General features: G+C 40.0%; 2 non-coding genes and 1 pseudogene across 2 annotated transcripts; all 3 read right to left on the bottom strand.

The window, feature by feature from the left end:
• Positions 1-8,006: 8,006 nt before the first annotated feature.
• On the bottom strand, positions 8,007-8,186 carry LOC128654951 (uncharacterized; annotated as a pseudogene).
• Positions 8,187-14,672: 6,486 nt separating this feature from the next.
• Positions 14,673-14,863, bottom strand: LOC128654916 (U2 spliceosomal RNA). Its single transcript, XR_008401556.1, has one exon. It is a non-coding gene; the product is annotated as a U2 spliceosomal RNA (small nuclear RNA).
• Positions 14,864-15,838: 975 nt separating this feature from the next.
• Positions 15,839-16,022, bottom strand: LOC128654973 (U2 spliceosomal RNA). Its single transcript, XR_008401596.1, has one exon. It is a non-coding gene; the product is annotated as a U2 spliceosomal RNA (small nuclear RNA).
• Positions 16,023-20,711: the final 4,689 nt, after the last annotated feature.

The following is a 20,711-nucleotide window of genomic DNA, read 5'->3' as shown; positions in this document are numbered from 1 at the left end:
CTTTATCCCCTTTCTTATGTATTAAGGTCACAACACCCTGGGTCCATGATTTTGGTAAAATATTAAAATCCCCACACTTTTGAATTAATAACATAAAATCAGCCTTTAAAACATCCCAAAAAGTTTTATAAAATTCAATTGGCAGACCATCATTCCCTGGAGTTTTACCATTAAAAAGACTTTTAATAACATCTAAAAACTCAGGACTATTAAAATCTCTAGATAAAAAAGACTGATCATCTGCATTAAAAGAAGAATCTAAAAAATTTAAAAAATATTCTTCCAAGGAGCGATCAATATTTTTAAAAGAAAATAAATTATTATAAAAATCATAAACAACATTTTTAATTTTATCAATTTCACTCTCACCATCTAAAACATCAATAAAACTTTTATTTGCAACAACCTTTTTAAAAAAGAAGCGAGAACATTTCTCATCTTCTTCTAAAATTTGTACCTTGGAGTTAAAAATAATTTGTTTCCCTTTATCATCTAAAACTTTTTTAATTTCTTCTTTTAAAGCAATAATCCTATCTTCCACCTCACACCCATAAAACCTGGCCTGATAAAGAGCTTGTAACCTAAAATTAAGATCTGAATAAAAATCCCTTTTCTCTTTAGCTTTACGTTTACCAACAGAAATAAAAAAGTCCCGTATTTTAGTTTTAACTTTATCCCACCAAATAATTATATCTTCCCCCATTCTATTAAAACTCCAAATTTTATACTGTTTAATAAAATCACCACATACAGTTTCATCATTTAAAAGAGAGGTATTTAATTTCCAATAAGAAGCAGTACATTTATTCTCCATTTATTAAAAGCATTAGATAAAAAAATAAAATCAATCCTAGAATTAACAGTAGTGCTACCCCAAGTAAAACCATCTCCCACACTTCCACTCACTTTCCACACATCCTGCAAACGGAAATCCTCAATCATCCCTTTCAACAAACTTGCAGACCCATCCAAACTAGTCCTCACACCCGCACTCTCCCTCTTCTCTCCAGGCAACACATAGTTAAAATCACCCCCTAAAATCATAGGCTCACTACCGGCTAAAAACAACTGTAAAACCTTAAAAAATTCTACCCTCTCTTTTTTAAAAGTAGGGGCATATACATTAATACATTTAAAACTAAAATTACGAAAACTAATATTACAAACTAAAAGTCTACCTGGAATAACCTCCTCAAAATTACAAACCCTAAAATCAAAATTATTAAAAAGAATTCCAACCCCAACATTTTTATTTTCATTTCCACCCGACCAGATAGATGGACCCTTATCCCAACTCTTCTTAAAACTATTAATATCAAAACCTCTGTCAAATCCACATTCTTGTAAGAACATGATGTCATTACCTCTATTTTTTAAAAAAATCACACAGAGTGGCTCTTTTAATAGAGCTCTTAAAACTCTGCGTATTAAAAGACGCTACACAAAGCATCTAAAAAATGCAGAGAAAAAGGTCTCATTTAAGCTTTCTATGGATACTGCCCTGACCCTCAGACATAGTCTCACTGGGTGCAGGACTAAAACTCTCAATTACAGGCATCGGAGACAACAAACCGCTAGGAGAATTCTCATCGATCCTGAGTCCTGCATCGCTAATATCCGAGAAATCAGCAATATTAGAAGAGCCTCCCGGAAAATCCACAATATGATCACCCAACTGAAGATTACAAGATGGAGCAGCATCTAGTGGTGGATCAGAAAGACCTAAATCTTCTGAAAACAAAACTTTATACTGATTTGAAGAGCGGAACTTATCCAAATCAGAGACTACAGGAGAATGCACTGGCGACAATGCCTCAGAAGGAACAATGTCCTCAAAAGAAACATCTGAAGAATCCTCCTGATCCTCCATTCCTTCCATAATCTTCACAGCACACTCTCGGGCCTTCTTTCCCATCACTTTCAGGGACTTCTTCCGACTCAACTTACTCACTTTTTTATGAGGGGATCCAAGCTTCCTTTTCCCAACAGACTTCCTTGTGGGAGAAATGACACTAGTCTGTGAAGAATTGTCTCCAATAGACTTCTTTGGAGTAGAGGTCCTAGTACAAGAAGTACCAGCATTTGGATTTTCACTACTCCAAGCACCTACATCAGAAAGGGCCTTTGGATTTCTTGAAAACCCAGCCCTAAGAAGATCCTGTCTTGTCTCATCATCCAAGACAAAGGGCGTAGCTGGACCCTTTTCCTGAGACAGTTGCTTCCCTGCCTTCTCTCCTTGTGGAATACCATGGGAAGTGACAATAGCTCCCTTAGCTTCCCATCTCCTTCTGGTAGGACAAAAGCGGTATTCATGCCCGACATCTTTAGAGTTGTCACACCTTTTATTAACACAGTCTTTACTGGCATGACCTGCCTTTTTACAAAAACGGCACACTTGTTGTTCAGCACAAAAAGCCGTATCATGGCCATAAATAATTTTCAGCAGAACAGAGGCATCTGATTAAAGAAAAGGAAACCTCTGTTATTGCCAATAGAGAATATAGGGGGGGGGTCTACGAAAACCTCCATACTCTTTATCATCAGGCTGAAAGGAAACCAAAAATCTCCTTTTCCCAGTCCAAACATTGAATTTATTCAACACCTGACCCTTCACCTTCGTACAAAAACCCTTAAGGAAATTGACAATCTCCTGAACATGCGGGTTGTACATGTGAACTACCACCATCTTCTCTACTTCGACAAACAAAGGGGTAATTTTTACCCCAAGCATCAGCTCATGATCTTTATAAAGTCTAGCTTTCTCCAAGACTCTATTAGCAAGAGCTTCAGTTCTTAGGGAAAGGTCAAAGAAACCCCTTCGCTGAAATTCTTGAAAACACATAAAGTCAGTGTAATCAAATCCAAAAAGCTCACTCACCAAGTTCTTCTGAAGAAAATCCCCAATTTTCTCCAGCTGGTAAGCTGCTGCAATCTGGATACGTAGTGTATCCATAAGACGAAAACCAGCCGGTTTTTGCCCAAAATTACCTCCACCACTGCCACCTGGAGCTCCACCTCCTTCTCCAGCTTCATCCTTCTAAGAATCTGCTCCTCCAGCTCCTTCCTTCTCTGCAACACCTCCAACATCTTCTCCAAATCCGACTCCTCCCTCGACTCCGACTTGATCTTCCAATCGGGACATCTCCTCTCCACCTCGAACAACTCCTTCCTCTCCAATGAATGCCGCCATAATGGCAACGTTGATCCCAACTTGGTGCAGGATAGCTATCCCCCCAATAGCAGCATCTGGTGAACCCGAAGGAACACCGCAAGGCCGAGGGAATAGGTTCCAAAAGCTCCAATTGACAAGAAACAAGTAAAATTGATCTTGCCAAAAGGCCGAGAAGCGATAACCACAACGCTCGTCTGGGACGCCGCACTTTTTTTTTTATGATTTTTTTCACTTCAGTCAAGAGTTAACCTCCAGTTTTAATTCCCTTGTAGGAGAATACGAACATAAAACCAATGAGGGACTCAATCACATCTGTGAAAAAGCCAGAAAAATCAGTAAAAACTGACTTAAAACAAACTGACATAAACAAACAGACATAAAATGACATAAAATAACTGGAATAAAATAACTGGCATAAAAAACTGACATAAAAGAACTGTCCCTCAGAATAACCCTATAAGCTCACCCTCAGCTCTGTCCCTCTCTTCACCAACCCAACTAACTGACCCTACAGCTTTCCCTACAGCTGTCCCTACAACTGTCCCTAGAAAAGCATAAAATATAATTAAAAGGAGATCTGGCTCCAGAACAGAAAGCAAAAAAGTGCTTTAGCGTCTTTATCTCCGATGCTTTTCTTTTCGCGTAAATAATAAATATGGATTAAACTCAAGGCATATTGTACACAGTTCTTTACAGATAAAAGTTCATGATTAAAAAGTAAAATATTAATGGCCAGCCAGATGGCTTCTTTAAAACAATTGATAATAAGCCAGACATATAAAAACTTTTCTTCCGCTATGCAAAGCATCTTGCCATATAGAACAGCCTCATGGTTGAGAATCCTCAGACTGCCTACCAACTTTAGAAGGGGACTAATTTGTCTCCAGACCTCTTGTGCAAATCTGCAGTTCCAAAAGATGTGAAGTGGCGTCTCACAACTTTCACACCCTGCTCAAGGGCACTTGGCACTGGCAACCAGGCCCCGTCTATGCTGGAATTCCCTGGTAGGAAGAGAGTCTGTGACAATCCCCCAGGCCAAATCCTTCTGGAAGTTAGATAGAAATTTATGCGCCACGTTCTTCCAGACTTGTCGAGAGACAATTGCAGAAAAATTTAAAACAGGACTTATAACTTCGCTAGTGAAAAATACCCCACAAATTTTCTTATGGTCAATTAAAATCTCTGTAGTAAAATTCTGCAACTTAAAAACTCGAATGATTCTCTCTAAAACCACATAATGTTTGGGCAGGTTAAACGCATAAGGTCTATTCAAAGCCAATTGTACCCATTTGTATTTGTGAAAAATAAATCCAGTGGTGTATTTTATAAACAAACTAGCAATGCAATCCTCACTGCAAAGAGCCATCTTTATATTATAGAATAAAAACTTAAAACTTAAAAACTTATCCATGTCCAGAGCGTTCTTCCCACCATTAAAAGACAATTAATTCAGTTCTTTTAAAACGCTCCATTTTAGCCCCCCAATAAAAAATAAAACATTCACGGATAATTCTCTTTAAAAATAAAACCGGGGGAAATAAAACCATGGATACATATAAAACAATGGGTAAAATCACTTGTCTCACTATTAAAATTTTACCCTCTAGAGTTAACTTTCTAAAAGCCCACAACTGAATTTTTTTCTTCACTTTTGCTAAAACGGTTTCCCACATAAAATCATACTTCATGTTACCCGTAAAATAGATGCCTAAAATCTTAATCTTATCTCTCACAAGCGGCACAGTCACACCAAGCAAACTGCCCCACCGGCCATACAACATACACTCAGATTTATCCGCATTCATCTTACATCCAGACGCACAACAGAACCACTCCACAGTCCTTACTGCTCTATTTAAAGAGACTATGTCAGTGCACAGAATGGTGATGTCATCCATGTATGCCACGGTTTTAGCTTGCGTTCCTCCCCCTCCAGGAACAGGCACACCACGAATCATCTTGTCTTTTTTTAATGCACATAATAGTGGCTCAACACAACAAATAAATAAAATAGGTGATAATGGGCAGCCCTGCTTAACCCCAGACTTGATAAAAACACCATCAGTTAAAAATCCATTAACAGACACTCTACTCACACAACCATCATACACACTCTTAATCTGATTCAGCATCCGTACAGGCACACCCATCCTCTCTAAAACCGTAAATAAAAACTCATGTGACACGCGATCAAAGGCTTTCTCAAGGTCTACACTAAAAAGAGCCAAGCTCTGGTCCCTATCTAAACAATAAAATATCGAATCTCTAACAGTGCTTAAAATTTCCGTTATACTCCTCCCAGGCACCGCACAGGCCTGACAGGGGGCTACAACTTTAGAAATGACTGATTTCAAACGGGATGCTAAAAGTTTAGTAAACATTTTATAATCTGTATTTAAAAGTGTAATGGAACGCCAGTTCTTAATACTATTTTTGTCACCTTTTTTATAAATTAAAACAACTCCCTGCGTCCAAGATAAAGGTAGCTCCTCAGACTGAAACTTCGGCTTCTTCGGGGGATTTTCACCTCCCTCAGCCATAACATCCACTTCAGAAACGATAGATTTCAGCTTCTCAGAAGTAAACTTCTCAGCCATAGATCCAGTTTTCGAAACATCAGACCTCTTTTCTGAGGTAGGAGGAACAAAAGACCCCTGTACTGAACCAGAGGTACCTGCTTCACCAGTATCCATAAGGTCCTGTTCCTCAATAATTACCTCTTCACCCCCTTCCTCCGAAGGGGGCACGGGGACAGACAATTGAACCACAGGATGCACCTGAGACTCCCCCCTCACAGAAGGACTACCCAAGTGCACCACAAAGGGCTACTTCCTTGTCTCTCAGGACAATATCTACTTAAATGATCAGACTCATCGCAAAGATCGCAGATACGAATCCTGCAATCCTTGCTCAAATGCCCCGGTCTTTTACAAAACTGACACACCTGATCCTCGACACAATCCGAAGAATCGTGACCATATTTTAGACAAGTGCGGCAAAACGGGGGCATCTGGTTAAATACCAGAAAACCTCTGTTACTCCCGATGGAGAACAGAGGTGGAGGTCTAAGAAAACCCCCAAATCCCCCCTCGTCTGGACGGAAAGACACACAGAATTTCCACTTCCCAGTCCAGACGCCACATGAATTAAAAACCTTCCCTTCAGGTTTGATCCGAGCACAAAACCTCATAAGGTAGCGGGCAATCTCCTCCTCTTTCATATCAGGATTGTACATATGGACAATAAGTAATTTGTCACCGCCACCAAACATCGGGGAAAATTTAACCCCCTGCAGGTCTTCATGTGCCCTATAAACTCGACATTTTTCTAACACAACGTTCGCCAAATGGTTAGATATCATTGTCATATCAAAATATCCTTTCCTGTAAAAATCCTGGAAGCACATGAATTGGTTAAAAGAAAATCCAAACAAAGCCACCATAATATTTTTCTGAATAAACACACCATTTTTCAGAACCTGATGTTCAGGAGCCACTTGGATGCGTAAAGTATCAAATGGGTAGGTCCCAATAGAATATTCCTGACTACGACCACCTGGAACCCCCTCAACCATCAAAACGACCTCCAGTCTCCACACCGACTCCGACACCACCGACACGTCCAGCACCTCCAACACCTCCGACGCGTCCAGCACCTCGACACGTCCAGCACCTCCGACACCTTCTCCAATGACTCCTCCAATAACACCCTCCATAGGCACAGCTCCAACAATAGCCACCATACTGGCAACTGGATCACAACCGGACGTCTCAGATAGCTGTCCCCCCAATAGCAGCAGGTGGTGCACCCGAAGGAAACACCACCAGGCCGAGGGGACAGGTTCTTCAACTCCTAATGGCTCAGACACTTGATCTGAGCCAAAAGGCCGAGAAGCGATAACCGCAACGCTCTTGTCTGGGACGCCGCACGCTCAGAGCACTCCCTCTGCCTCGGGGAGACACATCACACCATTGGAAATTCACAAGCTGCAGCAGCAACCCACAACAATACATGCCAGGCTGCTAGGCCAGGCAAAAAACACAACTACTGACCTGGGATACAAAAAAAAAAAAATCTGCTTTATGATAAAAAGCAGCAGCGGTGGTGGCGACCACCAGGAACCTGCTGCCTGACTACTGGACAGATAGCTGCTCTCCAATTTGCATGGCTCTGCCTCCTCCACCCTCCCCTGAAAACGGCCCCCCTCCTTCCCCCCCGCCATCGTCGGAGCTGCACTCTGGAGACAGGCAGAAAGGCATGTAAGCCACCTGGCTGATCAGGCTGATTGCACCTACCTAGCTGCTACTGGATCTTGTGGCCCTAGCTGCCCGCCTACCTACCTACCTAGCAGGCTCCACTTATTTTAGAAAAACTTCCATGAGCAGGCACCAGGTGGAGAAAGAAGCACACGGACAACATTGACAGCTCCAAAGACTTTTATTGTCTGCCAAGAAGGAGAGATAGATAGATTTTGTAAACACATAGATAAATCAAGCGATGGACACATCAAAATACAAACAAAATGATGAAACACATAAATAAATAATTAAATAAATAGATAAATGAATTCACACAGCAATACATAGATTTGTGAAGAAAGGCTCGTCACATGAAAAAGGAACACCAAAGCCTAACAAACACGTCGCCTCGCCAGGTAAATAGCGTTCCCTTGGCTTTTTTGGCCCAGCACACAAGGGGTTAACAAGACTCCGAAAAGAAAGCACGCAGGAAAGCAGCTCGTTGCTGAGCCTTCCTTCCAGAAATCTGCGCTGCAGCTCTTTTCGGCTTTTGGTTGTTGGGAATGAAGATTCTGTTTTTGTCACACTGCAAAAGAGAGGGGTGCACCGGTCCTGGAGGTACTGCAATACCAGGTCAATGCGTGGAGTGGACAGAGCAAGCTCTTCTTCCATCTCCCTGTTTCAAAAATCCATTTAATATATGGCACCCAGATAGGGCGCGTATCAGATATTAAACTGATAAGAACAGATTTTTTTTATTTTTTATTAAACATTATAATATTTAAAATTCATACAGAACAAAAACAGAAAAATGAATACAAAATAACAACAAACATCATACAAAATATAAAATACATCAAATACAAAATACAAAGAAATAACAATTAAACAAAAAACATAAAATAAACTTTCCCTTACTTTCCCTCTCTTTCCCTAAAAAACTCACCCTTAACATAAACTATAACTGTCCCTCACAAAAAAAAAACAACACCCTACAACTAAACTACAGATGACCCTTCAGCTGTCCCTTGATGTCTTTCCCTTCATCTGTCCCTCCAAGAAACAGCATCGGAAAAAGAAAAAGAAAACATTAGAAACAGAAAATCATCAATACAAAAATAAACTATAACATTATTTGACCAGACCATCTGTCAGATTTCCAATTTAATATTGCCTTATGCTGATCAACTTTCTGATCTAACAAGAAGTAGGTATATACAGTTCCTAAAACAAAACCAACACAATCATCTACAGATAAGTTCTCTTTTTTAAATAACCAAATATTACGGAAATTCCATAAAGCTGACTTGACTGAATTAATGATTTGCCAAGACATACGATCCTTCAAAACAGAGAGAGACAAATTCCTACCTAAAAGAACCATATCATAAGTAAGATCGTGTACACCACCTATTTCTCTTAAAAAAGGAATCATTTTTTGCCATACCTGTTTAGCAAACCAACAACTCCATAATAAATGACAGATAGTTTCAGGAAAAAAACAATTGTCCCTGGGGCAACACTCACTGATTACCAAACCCCTCTGATGCTGAAAAGCCCTCGTAGGGACACAATCATGGACCGCAGCCCAGGCAATATCTTTCTGCTGGTTACAAAGATGATCAGAAGAAACTTTAACCCAAACCTGTTTAGAAAAGGACTCAGAGTATCTCCCAACAGGCAAAACCTGAAAATTTGAAGAAACATAAGATGTAAGTTTTTTCTGGTCACAAATAACATCAAAAGAAACTTTATCCAACTTAAAGGAAGAAACAATTTTATTAATTAACACATAAAATTTAGGTGGATTAAAACATAATGGTATCTTAAGAGAAATCTTATACCACCCAAACCTATGCAACAGACTTCCCACATGATACCGAATAAAGGCCCCAGTCTTGTTGTCCTTAGCAGCAGACCTAACAATAAAAGCCAAAAACTTCAAGTAAATATATCTCTCAAGATCTGGAAAACCTTTACCTCCACAAACCTTCGGTCTACACAATTTCTCTCTAGCCAATTTGTCCATATTATAGCTCCAAAAAAAGTGAAATAAAGGCTTTTTAATCCTCTTAAACCACAAAAGATTTGGAGGAAAAATCATACAGCAAAAAAGAACAATGGGCAAAAGAACAGACCTAATAATCAAAAATTTTCCTTCCATAGAAAGATCTCTAAGCTTCCAAAAATTACATTTAGCTTCAACTTTCTTAATAACAGATAACCAATTCTCCTGACCTGATAATTGTTGATCAAACCAAATACCCAATACTTTTATTTTATCATAAACCACAGGAATTTCATAGGGCAAATCATCTTTCCACTAACCAAACACCATGCACGCACTCTTGTTCAAATTCAAACGTAAAGCAGACCCTGAAGACAACATTCGGGCCCACAATATGCAGCGATGAAGGGCAGCATAGGAAGTGCACAAGACATTCATGTCATCCATATAGGATATACACTTAACCTGTGATCCCCCAGCCCCAGGAACAAAAATCCCCTTAATGATTTTATCCTCTCTGATCTTATTAAGGAAGGGCTCCAAGGCACAAATAAAAAGTATTGGGGACATGGGACAGCCCTGCCGAACACCAGATTTTATAGGGAAGGCCTCACCAATACACCCATTTACCTGAAGTGCACCCCTACCATTAGCATAAAAAGATCTTATATGAGATACCAGCCGTTCAGGAAATCCCATACTGTCAAGGATAGAAAACAAAAAACCATGAGATAACATATCATAAGCTTTTTCCAAGTCCATACTTAACAATGCTACTGGCTGTTTACGATCCATAGAATAAGTAAGGGCATCCCTCAACAAACACAAACCATCTTGAATTGTCCTACGAGGGACTGCACAACTCTGGTCATCCTTTACTACATGATGAACTACCCTCTTCATGCGATTAGCTATGACCTTAGCAATCAGCTTGTAGTCACAGTTCAAAAGGGTGATTGGACGCCAATTCCTTATATTCTCTTTAGGACCCTTCTTATAGATTAGAGTGAGTAAACCTTTAGTGACACTATCAGGCAAATTATCAGACTCTAAAATAGCACGACAAACAATAAGAAAGTCTGATTTAATAGTTTCCCAAAACACACAATAAAATTCATAGGGTAAACCATCACACCCAGGAGACTTATTATTTGCACTGTCATCTAAAGCTAACTTCAATTCAAACTCAGAAATCAAAGAACTCAAAGAGGATTGTTCTTCAACTGGTATTTTATCCACAATAGAGTCTACAAACAGATCTTTACAGGAGACATCTACTTGTTTTTCAGCATATAGATCTTTATAAAATGTAGATGCTATATGAAGAATATCCTGAGAGGAAGTACCTCTTACTCCATCCTCCTCCAGTACTGACATTTCACTTTTCTGAAAAGGTTTCATGAAAAAATATCTAGTACATTTCTCTCCCTCTTCAATCTGCTGTACTCTAGCATTAAAAATTACAGTTTTACCCATTTATTCAATTTTCTGCTTAATATTAGCTTTAACAGTAGAAATTTCTTTATCTACATCAAACCCATAGGATTTCATACAAAATAACCATTGTTTTCTATTCTGCAAAGCATCATAAATATTTCTTTTTTCTCTTGCTTTATTTTTACTACAGCGATCAAAAAACTGCTTTAGCTCACATTTTACCATCTGCCACCAAAAGATTGGTGAGGAAAAAGAACTCTTTGCTCGCTGTAATTTCTTAAGCAAGTTAATACATTGATTTACAATATTAACATCAGATAACAAAGAAGTGTTCAGTTTCCACACTCCAGGACCACACTTTACACCTGACATTTGTAAAGTAACACATAAACATTTGTGGTCCGAGAATACATTGTCATAGAGCACTGCCTGTGAAGGGACAAAATCAGGGGAAACAAAATCTATGCGGGATTGTGTGACCGAATTCCCCCAGGTAAACCCTGGATCTTGAGAGTTAATCTTACTCCAAGCATCAGTCAGATCAGCATCAGCAGTCATCTCAGCCAACAACCTGGAAGAAAGATCAACAACAGCCTCACCTCGCTTTCTCTTACGCCCTTCTGGCTGTAGAATAGTATTGAAATCTCCAACAAGTATGGTAGGCTCCGACCGCAAAAACATCTTAACTGATTCCAACTGTTGCACTCTTTCCTGTTTAGATGGTGAAAAATAAACATAATTAATATTAAAAATATTATCATTAAACTCAACCTTCACAGACAATGCTCTCCCAGGAATTATAACCTGAGTACTAAGAACTTTACACTCTTTAGAGTTAAATAAGATGGCAACCCCTGAAGATTTATTATCATCAGCCCCTGACCAGACTGATGGGCCATAAGACCACTCTTCCTGAAAAGAGGAATAATCAGGGGATGATGGAATGGCTCATTCTTGTAAGCATATAACAGATAAACCTAGTGTGGCAACAAAATATAACAAAGCAACTCTACGTGCTTTACTGGTAATGGCACGCACATTAAAAGACATTTTTCGCTCCATATTGAAAATGTATTTTTAACTTCTTGAACATCTCTTAAAAACACCTCCTTCAGGAGATACAGGAGAATCAAGATTTCCCTCTACATTCCCAGAACTCTCAGTAAATTCAGAAATATGAGCACTGTCCGCAGTCCCATGCTCAACCTCCAAAGAAGAGGCAGAAAGAATATTAATGGCATCATCTGCATCCAGTCTTTGCTTAGGTTCTGGCTCTTCATCTTTAGTCCCATCATCTGTCTTTTTCCTTTTACACCGACCACCAGTTTCCATAGGAACATCCTCCTTTTCCTCCAGCTGGGCATCAGCCGGCGACAAGACTACCGCTTCCACGGCTGCCTCCTCGTCAGCCGAACCCTCCTCCTGGGGCTGTGACCTTTGTGCACAGGGTAAACTGGACATATCTGAAACAGAAGAGGAACAAAGACTTTCTTCCTGAGACACAGGAACAGCATCACACTTTCTTTAGCCAGAACATCTGCTGAATCATCCGCCTCATCATGAACCTCCACCACCTCTGAGGAAAGAGCAGCTTTCTGAAGACGTGCAGACCACCGAGGTCTCTGAGACAAGGGCTCCACAAAAGAACCTACAGAATGGGAGACAGAGGGAACAGGCACAAGATAACCTCTCTCCTTTGATTTAGAGAGAGCAACATCATCATCATCAGAGAACATAGACTCAACTTCTGAATAAGGATCATCAGAGGGGAAAAAAGATTCTTTTACAGTTTGAACAACAGGAGCATTTGTTTTAACTTTATCTGAATATAATGTCTTAAATCTCTTTGGACAGTCCTTATATAAATGCTCCAAAGAGTTACATAGAGCACATAATTTCACTCTACATTCAGTTGTGGCATGATCATCCCATTTACAAAGATTACAAAACTTTTTGGTACAATTAGTAAATTTGTGTCCATAAATTAAACACCTCCTACAGAAATCTGCTTGGCCCTTATAATAGATTCTACCTTTATTTGGGCCAATGGTTGCATTCAAAGGAGGACACTTCAGACCATTAAAGCTTGAATCATCTTTCTGAAATTGTACTAAATATTGACGTTTGCCAATCCAGATACCACATTCATTTTTTAATTTTCTACCACTAGTAATTTTACTGCAAAATTTTCTTAAATACAGAATAATACCTTCTTCATGCAAATAAGGATTATACATGTGTATTGTCAGTAAGATGAAATCATCATGAAAAAGCATTTGACAACGAATACCAGTGAACAATTTATCTGTAACATGTGTAGGATATAGAGCTGCAAAGCGAGAAGCCCCAATAGAATACTCAAAAGCTACATCGAGGAAATCCTAGCTACAATAAAAATCACTAACCTGAAATCGCATAAGACCTATCAAAATTTTGCTAAACAAAAATTTCTCGTTAACCCTATCTCTCACTGACTCCTCTACAAAAAATCTGACGATATTCTTGTTGGTGGAAACAAATAGCGCCCCAGATTGGGCCGATAAAAATTTGGAATCTGCCATAGTAAAAAAAGGACAAAATAATGAGGGAATGCCTCCCCCCCAATAGCAGCAAACCCTCAACCATAAAAAGGGAAGAGAGCAAGGCCGAGGGGAAGGGTCCTCAAAAACCCTAAAAGACCGCTACCGTTCACTTCCCGTGTTAAGTCCAGAGGTCGTGCCCAAACACCCAAAAGCAGCGGCACCCCAACCCCGAAGGGAAGGGGCAACAGGCTAAGTGAGGGGTCTCATCTGACTTCCTTCTGGCAAGACCAGAAGCGATAACCGCAACGCTCTTGTCTGGGACGCCGCACGCTCAGAGCACTCCCTCTGCCTCGGGGAGACAAATCACACCATTGGAAAGTCACAAGCTGCAGCAGCAAGCCACAACAATACATGCCAGGCTGCTAGGCCAGGCAAAAAACACAACTACTGACCTGGGATACAACAAAAAAGAAATCTGCTACATGATAAAAAGCAGCAGCGGCGACGACGACCACCAGGAACCTGCTGCATGACTACTGGACAGATAGCTGCTCTCCAATTTGCATGGCTCCGCCTCCTCCACCATCCCCCGAAAACGGCCCCCCTCCTTCCCCCTCGCCATCGTCGGAGCTGCACTCTGGAGACAGGCAGGCAGAAAGGCATGAAAGCCACCCGGCTGATCAGGCTGATTGCACCGACCTAGCTGCTACTGGATCTTGTGGGCCTAGCTGCCCGCCTACCTACCTAGCTACCTACCTAGCTAGAAGACTACAATCATTTCAGAAAAACTACCATGAGCAGGCACCAGGTGGAGAAAGAAGCACACGGACAACATTGACAGCTCCAAAAACTTTTATTGTCTGCCAAGAAGGAGAGATAGATAGATAGATAGATAGAAAGAAAGAAAGATTTTGTCAACACATAGATAAATCAAGCGATGGACACATCAAAATCAATACAAAATGATGAAACACATAAATAAATAAATACATTCATACATAAATAAATAAAAAAATAAATGATTTCACACAGCAATACATAGATTTGTGAGGAAAGGCTCGTCACATGAAACAGGAACAACAAAGGATAACAAAAACACGTCGCCTCGCCAGGTAAATACAGTTTCCAAGGCTTTTTTGGCCCAGCAGACAAGGGGTTAACAAGAATCCGAAATGAAAGCAGGCAGGAAAGGAGCTGGTCGCTGAGGCTTTCTTGCAAAAATCAGCTGCTGCAGCTCATTTCGGCTTCTGGTTGTTATATGGATGATGATTCTGTTTTTGTCACACAGCAAAAGAGAGGGGTGCACCGGTCCTGGAGGTACTGCAATACCAGGTCAATGCGTGGAGTTAACAGAGCAAGCTCTTCTTCCATCTCCCTGTTCCAAAAATCCATTTAATATATGGCACCCAGATAGGGCGCGTATCAGATATTAAACTGATAAGAACAGATACTACACTTGATCTTAGCCAAAAGGCCGAGAAGCGATAACCGCAACGCTCTTGTCTGGGACGCCGCATGCTCAGAGCACTCCCTCTGCCTCGGGGAGACAAATCACACCATTGGAAATTCACAAGCTGCAGCAGCAACCCACAACAATACATGTCAGGCCGCTAGGCCAGGCAAAAAAACACAACTACTGACCTGGGATACAAATAAAAAAATCTGCTTCATGATAAAAAGCAGCAGCGGTGGTGGCGACCACCAGGAACCTGCTGCCTGACTACTGGACAGATAGCTGCTCTCCAATTTGCATGGCTCCGCCTCCTCCACCCTCCCCCGAAAACGGCCCCCCTCCTTCCCCCCCGCCATCGTCGGAGCTGCACTCTGGAGACAGGCAGAAAGGCATGAAAGCCACCTGGCTGATCAGGCTGATTGCACCTACCTAGCTGCTACTGGATCTTGTGGCCCTAGCTGCCCGCCTACCTACCTACCTAGCTAGCTAGCAGGCTCAACTCATTTTAGAAAAACTTCCATAAGCAGGCACCAGGTGGAGAAAGAAGCACACGGACAACATTGACAGCTCCAAAGACTTTTATTGTCTGCCAAGAAGGAGAGATATATAGATAGATAGATAATAGATAGATAGAAAGATTTTGTAAACACATAGATAAATCAAGCGATGGACACATCAAAATACATACAAAATGATGAAACACATAAATAAATAAATAATTAAATAAATAGATAAATGAATTCACACAGCAATACATAGATTTGTGAAGAAAGGCTCGTCACATAACAAAGGAACAACAACGGCTAACAAACACGTCACCTCGCCAGGTCAATACCGTTCCCTAGGCTTTTCTGGCCCAGCACACAAGGGGTTAACAAGACTCAGAAAAGAAAGCATGCAGGAAAGCAGCTCGTTGCTGAGGCTTTCTTCCGAAAATCTGCTGCTGCAGCTCCTTTTGGCTTCTGGGTGTTGGGATGATGATTCTGTTTTTTGTCACACAGCAAAAGAGAGGGGTGCACCGGTCCTGGAGGTACTGCAATACCAGGTCAATGCGTGGAGTGGACAGAGCAAGCTCTTCTTCCATCTCCCTGTTTCAAAAATCCATTTAATATATGGCACCCAGATAGGGCGCGTATCAGATATTAAACTGATAAGAACAGATTTTTTTTTTTTCACTTCAGTCAAGAGTTAACCTCCAGTTTTAATTCCCCCGAAGGAGAATACGCACATAAAACCAATGAGGGACTCAATCACATCATCTGTGAAAAAGCCAGAAAAATCAGTAAAAACTGGCATAAACAAACAGACATAAAACGAACCGACATAAACAAACAGACATAAAATGACATAAAATAACTAGCATAAAACGACTGGCATAAAAGAACTGTCCCTTAGAATAACCCTATAAGCTCACCCTCAGCTCTGTCCCTCTCTTCACCAACCCAACTAACTGACCCTACAGCTTACCCTACAGCTGTCCCTACAACTGTCCCTAGAAAAGCATAAAATATAATTAAAAGGAGATCCGGCTCCAGAACAGAAAGCCAAAATGTGCTTTAGCGTCTTTATCTCCGATGCTTTTCTTTTCACGTAAATAATAAATATGGATTAAACTCAAGGCATATTGTACACAGTTCTTTACAGATAAAATTTCATGATTAAAAAGTAAAATATTTCTGGCCAGCCAGATGGCTTCTTTAAAACAATTGATAATAAGCCAGACATATAAAAACTTTTCTTCCGCTATGCAAAGCATCTTGCCATATAAAACAGCCTCATGGTTGAGAATCCTCAGACCGCCTACCCACTTTAGAAGGGGACTAATTTGTCTCCAGACCTCTTGTGCAAATCTGCAGTTCCAAAAGATGTGAAGTGGCGTCTCACAACTCTCACACCCTGCTCGAGGGCACTTGGCACTGGCAACCAGGCCCCGTCTATGCTGGAATTCCCTGGTAGGGAGAGAGTCTGTGACAATCCCCCAGGCCAAATCCTTCTGGAAGTTAGATAGAAATTTATGCGCCACATTCTTCCAGACTTGTCGAGAGACAATTGCAGAAAAATTTACAACAGGACTTATAACTTCGCCAGTGAAAAATACCCCAAAAATGTTCTTATGGTCAATTTAAGTCTCTGTAGTAAAATTCTGCAACTTAAAAACTCGAATGATTCTCTCTAAAACCACATAATGTTTGGGCAGGTTAAACGCATAAGGTCTATTCAAAGCCAATTGAACCCATTTGTATTTGTGAAAAATAAATCCAGTGGTGTATTTTATAAACAAACTAGCAATGCAATCCTCACTGCAAAGAGCCATCTTTATATTATAGGATAAAAACTTAAAACTTAAAAACCTATCCATGTCCAGAGCGTTCTTCCCACCATTAAAAGACAATTTCTGTAGTTCAGTTCTTTTAAAACGCTCCATTTTAGCCCCCCAATAAAAAATAAAACATTCACGAATAATTCTCTTTAAAAATAAAACCGGGGGAAATAAAACCATGGATACATATAAAACAATGGGTAAAATCACCTGTCTCACTACTAAAATCTTACCCTCTAAAGTTAACTTCCTAAAAGCCCATAACTGAATTTTTTTCTTAACTTTTGCTAAAACGGTTTCCCACATAAAATCATACTTCATGTTACCCGTAAAATAGATGCCTAAAATCTTAATCTTATCTCTCACAAGCGGCACAGTCACATCAAGCAAACTGTCCCACTGGCCATACAACATACACTCAGATTTATCCGCATTCATCTTACACCCAGACGCACAACAGAACCACTCCACAGTCCTTACCGCTCTATTTAAAGAGACTATGTCAGTGCACAGAATGGTGATGTCATCCATGTATGCCACGGTTTTAGCTTGCGTTCCTCCCCCTCCAGGAACAGGCACACCACGAATCACCTTGTCTTTTCTTAATGCACATAATAGTGGCTCAACACAACAAATACATAAAATAGGTGATAAGGGGCAGCCCTGCTTAACCCCAGACTTAATAAAAACACCATCAGTTAAAAACCCATTAACAGACACTCTACTCACACAACCATCATACACACTCTTAATCTGATTCAGCATCCGTACAGGCACACCCATCCTTTCTAAAACCGTAAATAAAAACTCATGTGACACGCGATCGAAGGCTTTCTCAAAATCTACACTAAAAAGAGCCAAGCTCTGGTCCCTATCTAAACAATAAAATATACAATCTCTAACAGTGCTTAAAATTTCCGTTATACTCCTCCCAGGCACCGCACAGGCCTGACAGGGGGCTACAGATTTGGAAATGACAGACTTCAAACGGGATGCTAAAAGTTTAGTAAAACTTTTATAATCAGTATTTAAAAGTGTAATGGGACGCCAGTTCTTAATACAATCTTTATCACCTTTTTTATAAATTAAAACAACAACTCCCTGCATCCAAGATAAAGGTAAAATATTAAAATCACTACACTTTTTAAATAAAATCATAAAATCATCCTTTAAAACATCCCAGAAAACCCTATAAAATTCAATTGGTAACCCATCATTTCCTGGGGTCTTACCATTACTAAAACTTTTAATAACCCCTAAAAATTCTGCACAACTAAAATCCTGAGCTAAAAAAGATTGATCATTAAAATTAAAAGAAGAATCCAATTGTGATAAAAAATGTTCTTTTAGGGAGGGATCTAAAAATTTGGGAGAATATAAATCCGAATAAAAATTAAAAACCTCTTGCTTCATACCATTAATGTCAGATTTCCCCTCTATACCCCCCATAAAACTCTTTTTACTAACTAATTTTTAAAAAAAGAACCTATAACTTCTCATCCTCCTCTAAAACTTGTACTTTAGAATTAAAAATTATTTGTTTCCCCTTTTCTTCTAAATTTCTCCTAATTTCTTCTTTTAATTTTAAAATATCATCATCTACATTAAAACCATAAGATCTCGCCTGATAAAGTGCTTGAAGTCTAAAATTTAATTTACAATAAAATTCCCTCTTCTCCCTAGCCACTCTCTTACCCATTTTAATAAAAAAGTCCCGAATTAAAACTTTAACCTTATCCCACCATAAAATAATGTCCTCATCCCCCCAACTAAAACTTCACTTCTTATAATTATCAATAAAACTCTGTCTAATAAAATCATCATCTAAAAGAGAGGTATTTAATTTCCAATAAGAAGATATAAAATTCTGCTCAGCAGGTAAATCACACACACACTCTAAAAGCTTGTGGTCAGAAAACACATTCTCACTTAAAACACAAGACCGCAAACTAAAAACCTTTGATAAAAACATAAAATCAATACGGAATTTAACCGCTCTATTACCCCATGTAAAACCAGGATCCGCACCATTCAACCTCATCCATACATCATTTAGCCTAAAATCCTCAATCATACCTTTCAACACACTGGCAGACCCATCCAAACGCTCACTCACACTCACACTCTCCTTCTTCTCACCTGGTAAAACACAGTTAAAATCCCCACCTAAAATCAAAGTTTCTGAACCTGCTAAAAAACAAAGCTAAAATCTTAAAAAATTCTAACCTTTCTTTTTTAATAACCGGGGCATAAACATTAATACATCTAAAACTAAAATTAAAATAACTGACGTGGACAACTAAAAGCCTACCCGGGACAATTTCAATAAAACTATTAATAATAAACTCATGGCTATTAAAAAGGATGCCCACCCCTACAGACTTATTCTCGTTACTACCTGACCATACTGATGGGCCCCTATCCCAATATTTTTCTAAAACTTCAACTCTATCACTCTTATCAATGCAACATTCTTGTAAAAAATTAAATCATTTTTAGTATTAATTTTTTAAAACATCAACTTTATCATTTTTATCAATACAGCACTCTTGCAAATAAATAATGTCATTATTGGTATTAACCATAAAATCACACAGGGCCACCCTCCGAGGAGGGCTTTTGAAGCCCCGTGCATTTAATGATGCTAATTTAAGCATCAGAAAAGGGATTGCAAAGCATCCTACCTAGAAGATCTTCTAAAAAGGATACCATCCTGGCCCTCAGAGATATCACTGGACACAGGACTTGCAATCACCTCTCCTTCAGGCATTGATGAGTCATCAATCCTGAGAATACTATCATCCCCACTGCTAGCATTCAAAATATTCTCAGTCCCAGTCAATAAATTAAAGTCAATGTTCTGCAAATCATCTGGGGGAAAAACAGGGTCTTGCTCTAGAACAGAAAAACGATTCTCCTGCTCCAGGTAGCTTAACATAGGAGACATGGAGAACAAAATTTCCTCTCCGGGCAGAATTTTCAGCTTCTTAGAGGGATTGTCATCCCCCTCAGCCACAGTATCCATAATTGGCACAGAAATATTCGGCGTCACAGAAGCGAACTTCTCAGCCCTAGATCCAGATAAATGCTTAGGCCCTTTAGTCCTCTTCTGTTTAGAAAGAGTTGGAGGAACAACAGACCACTGAGAAGAACCTGAGTTCCCTGCCTCACCAATGTCCATTGGAGCACTGTCCCCAGCTAGGGACACAGTTTCTGCGACAGCTACAGAATCAGGAGGAAGCAACTCCTCTCCCCCCTCCTTCATAGGAGAAGAAGGAACAGGTCGCTCCTCCACCGGATGCTCCTGACACTCCCCCCTCTCGGAAGAAGCACCAAGGCGCACCACAAAAGGCTGTTTTCTAGGCTCCCAACGTCGTCTTTCAGGACAGAAACGGCTCAAATGGTCAGATTCATCACACAGGTCACATATACGAATTGTACAGTCTTTGCTTAAGTGACCTGTTTTTTTGCAAAAACGGCAAACCTCCAAACAATCAGATGACTCATGCCCATATCGCAAACAGGTACGACAATTCGGGGGCATCTGATTAAACACAAGGA

Source organism: Bombina bombina, chromosome 3 (assembly GCF_027579735.1).
Source record: "Bombina bombina isolate aBomBom1 chromosome 3, aBomBom1.pri, whole genome shotgun sequence".
In the NCBI taxonomy this organism is placed as follows: domain Eukaryota; kingdom Metazoa; phylum Chordata; class Amphibia; order Anura; family Bombinatoridae; genus Bombina; species Bombina bombina.
This window is presented reverse-complemented; position numbering and strand designations above follow the sequence as displayed.